The following is a 4475-nucleotide window of genomic DNA, read 5'->3' on the forward strand; positions in this document are numbered from 1 at the left end:
AAAAAAAAAAAAAAAAAAAAAAAAAAAATATATATATATATATATAGAGAGAGAGAGAGAGAGAGAGAGGGAATCTTCCTTCTTCCAATGTCCTTGTGTAGCCCTCCAGCAGAAGGTGTGGCCCAGATTAAAGGTGTGTACCACCACACCTGGATCTGGGACTTGGTTTGTCCAAGGCTGACCTTGAACTCAGAGATCTCTTTGCCTTAGTCTCCTGGGATTAAAGGCCATGTACTATCTTGCCTGGGCCTAAGCTTTTCTTTTCTTTTCTTTTCTTTTTTCTTTCCGAGACAGAGTTTCTCTATATAGCCCTGGCTGTCCTGGAACTCACTCTGCAGACCAGGCTGGCCTCGAACTCAGAAATCTGCCTGTCTCTGCCTCCCAAATGCTGGGATTAAAGGCATGTGCCACCATGGCCCAGCGAACCTAAGCTTTTCATGGCCACTATGCTTCAAGATCTTCATGTCAAGATCCAGGTCAGAAACTCGTGTCTTCCAGCCTCAAGATCTGGATCACAGGTGAGCCCTCCAATTCTGGATTGTAGTTCATTCCAGATGGAATCAAGGACACAACCGGGAATAGCCATTACAGGTGCCTGGCTTGCTTTCTTCTCTTCCCTTTTAAAGTTTAGTCCAGGACTCCAGACCATAGATTGGGGGGTGCTGATGAGAGGTTACATTTTTCAAACTGTACTGTGGGAACTTAGCCGTTAGTTGAACTTATTGGGAGACTAGCTCCCAGGACTTAGAAAAATGGGAAACTGGCTCCCAGAACATAGAAGAATGGGAGACCAGCCCCCAGAGCTTAGAGATCGGAGCAGCCTGGCAGGAAAAAAGAAAAATGAAGTAGCAAACAATTGCCAGGTGGCTAACCTGCTTCTGAACCCTAGCACAAGCCAGCACCAATCAGAGACTACCCCGTACTGCCCCCTGCCTTAGTTTCCCCCTTTTCCCTAGCAACTGTGTGGGTGTAAAAACCTGTTTAAATTTTTGCTTGATGCCAGAATGCTCTACCCCAGTGTGGGATATGAGTCTCGCCCAGCGCTGAATAAAAGAAGCTCTTGCTGATTGCATCAAGTACGTGTCTTGGTGATGTTTGGGGTCGCCGTTCCCGAGCCTTGGGTGTGGGGTTCTTCCCCCCATTTTTAAAGAGCTCTAACACTGCCTACATTCAGAATGCATCTCCCTTTCACAGTTAAACCTCCCTTAAAGTCCTTACAAATGCACCCAGAAGTGTGTCTCCCTAGTACTCGATTGAATACTTCAATGATCAGATACGAGGGGGCTTTTCCCTGGCACCAAGTAATTCGCCAGCAGATACCAAATGATTGTCCTATAATTTAATTCACTTCAGGTGAGGGGCTCAGTCCGATAAGACTGCTGTGCTCGAGGCAGCAGATATATACGCCAGGCTCTGGTCCATGCTGTAAGCTGACTCTGGCTTGTTAATTTGTTAGGCACACGGGACTCAGGGAAACATGCTCATTTTTGTGCTATAAAATGCTACTGATGAAGCTGATAAGGGGGTGGGAAGGGCTGAGGGGTAGGGGAGGTCACAGAGCTGCTGTCTTACATCCTCAAGTGTTCGGTGACCTGCAAGGTCATTAAATCAGTCCCAGGAGACGTGGGAGAGCTTAGGGTTTGAGGCAGAGCTCGCTGGTAGAGCATACGTTACTGCTCTGAAAGTATGAGCACCAACAGTCCCCAAGGGGGAGAGCGAGAGGGAAGGGGAAGCAAAAGAGAGATGAGAAGACAAAAAAGGAGAAGAAAGATGAGAGGAGGGAGCAGAGCTCCGTCAGGGGTCGTCCCCGTCCTTTGTCCTAGAAGTTGATAGATAGGGAAACTGGTTCCTATTCCCTCTGACTTGGTTTTTCTCAGCAGCAGCCCCACCCTGTGGCCAGTAAGGGGCCCTATGGGAATCACTCCATTAGCATAAACGGGAATAAGTGCAAGAGTCTGAGGGTTTCAAGAGCTCAGGGCAAAAAGGTCTGGGCAAAGTTCATAAATAATTTAATATACTAAGTAAGTGTAGTGAGTAAATAATTTAGTATATTTATATTAAATAACTATTTTATATTAAAAGTTGCAGGCAGAGAGAGAGAAGAGAAGAGAAGAGAAGAAGAGAAGAGGGCTTTTGAAACCTCAAAGTAACTTGTGGATCATATGGATGCTCAGTTACTGCTCCAGGACAGGGCCTGCCACCATTCTCCCAGCCATGACGGTCAGGCAATTACTCGTTGACACTATAAGCAAGCCCCCAATTATTATTATTATTATTATTATTATTATTATTATTATTATTATTATTATTGGTTTTTTGAGACAGGATTTCTCTGTGTAGCCCTGGCTGTCCTAGAACTCACTCTGTAGACCAGGCTGACCTCGAACTTAGAAATCCGCCTGCCTCTGCCTCCCAAGTGCTGGGATGAAAGGCGAGCGCCACCACTGCCCGATTATTATTATTTTTTAAAGTTGCTTGGCTCATTCATAACATATCCTCACAGCAATGAAAAAAAAAATAACTAGACAGTTACAGGCACTTTTTCCTATGCTGTGAATTAAATGTATGTTGGAGCGTGGGGACCTAAGGGACAGTCCAAGCACGTCCAGACATGTTTATAAAACAGATTCTATCCTCACCAACGATTTCTCATTTGTAGACCAGGCTGGCCTTGAACTTGTGGCAATCCTCCAAGTTCTGCCTTCCGAGTACTGGCATACATCCCTACCCTTGGTGAACTGTTTGGTTTTTTTTTGTTTGTTTGTTTTGTTTTTTGGTTTTTTTTTAAAGATTTTTTTTAAAAAAATATTTATTTATTTATTTTATGTATATGAGTATATACTGTAGCTGTACAGATAGTTGTGAGTCTTCATCTGGTTGTTTGGGAATTGGCTTTAGGACCTCCGCTCGATCCGGCCCAAAGATTTATTATTATAAAAAATAAGTACACTGTAGCTGTCTTTAGACACACCAGAAGAGGGCGTCAGATCTCATTACGGGTGGTTGTGAGCCACCATGTGGTTGCTGGGATTTGAACCCAGGACCTTTAGAAGAGCAGTCGTTGCTCTTATCCGCTGAGCCATCTCACCAGCCCTTTTGGGTTTTTTGTTGTTGTTGTTGTTGTTGTTGTTGTTGTTTTGTTTTGTTTTGAGACAGGGTTTCTCTATGTAGCCCTGGCTGTCCTGAAACTCACTCTGTAGTCCAGGCTGGCCTCGAACTCAGAAATCTGCCTGCCTCTGCCTCCCAAGGGCTGGGCTTAAAGGCGCCTGCCACCACCGCCCTGTTTTTTGTCTTTGAAACAGTGTTTCACAATGTACACCCGGCTGGCTTCGAGCTCAAGGTTCTCTTGCCTCAGTCTCCTAAAAGCTGGGATTATAGGCATAAACCATGGCATTCAGCACTTCCATCTCCGTGACTGAGTAGTTCCTGAGAATCCAGACACAGGTTTGATTCAGGCCTGGCAAGCCTCAGGTGACTGCAGAAAGTGACAACATTGTAGCTTGGAGTCTGTTCTTGAGAATCGGCTTCCCCCACCCCTTACCCTCCATCCCCCACCTTTCTGATGTTACCAGCTCTGAATGGGGGTCTGATTTATCTACTAGCATTGCTGCGCTGAAGTAGCATAGGCTGGACGATATGAAATGTATTGAATCCTCGAGATCCTGGGAGCCGTAAGTCAGGCAGGGTGTGAGGAAGGTGATTTCTTGGTGAGGCCTCTCCTTAACTGTAGTCAGGTCATCGTCGCGTCTTCGAGTGGTCTTCCTTATTTCCTTATCCATGTCTCTCTTTTTTTTTTTTTCTCTTTTAAGGGGGCCTGTCCTACTGGATTAAGGTTTATGTATGGGACATGTTACCTATATTTCTGTATTAAAGCCCCATCTCTAAATAAGTGCCCCCCCCCCGCTTTTTTTTTTTTTTTTTGGTTTTTCGAGACAGGGTTTCTCTGTATAACCCTGGCTGTCCTGGAACTCACTCTGTAGACCAGGCTGACCTCGAACTTAGAAATCCGCCTGCCTCTGCCTCCCAAGTGCTGGGATTAAAGGCGAGCGCCACCACTGCCTGGCATAAGCGCACATTTTGAGGCAATGAGGGGTTAGAACTTTACAACAGCAGGGTCAGAATTCAGTGCAGAGCAGCAGCTAGTCAATCACTCCTTCTCCTTAGCAAAGATTCTAGTTTTGTTACCAGCCAGAGGTGGGAAAACAATGTGGCTCAGTAGAAGTAGCCATGGCAACTGGGCCCAGTGAAGGAGGACTAGGTAGAATGGGTGGGTAGTGGCTCCCAGATATTAGGAATTGGTTCTAATGCTTTGTCTTAATTCAGCTCCCAAAGCCATACTTCCAGACCTGAGGGTCCCTGCCCACGCTGGCTGGGCAGGGAGACAGAGGTGGGACTTTTAGATTGAGTTGGCAAGGGACAGAGGTAGGAGGAAGGAAACCATGACTGGGGGTGGGGATGGCAGTGGGGGTGGGTGG

The sequence above is a fragment of the Mastomys coucha genome, unplaced genomic scaffold, assembly GCF_008632895.1.
Source record: "Mastomys coucha isolate ucsf_1 unplaced genomic scaffold, UCSF_Mcou_1 pScaffold3, whole genome shotgun sequence".
NCBI lineage: Eukaryota > Metazoa > Chordata > Mammalia > Rodentia > Muridae > Mastomys > Mastomys coucha.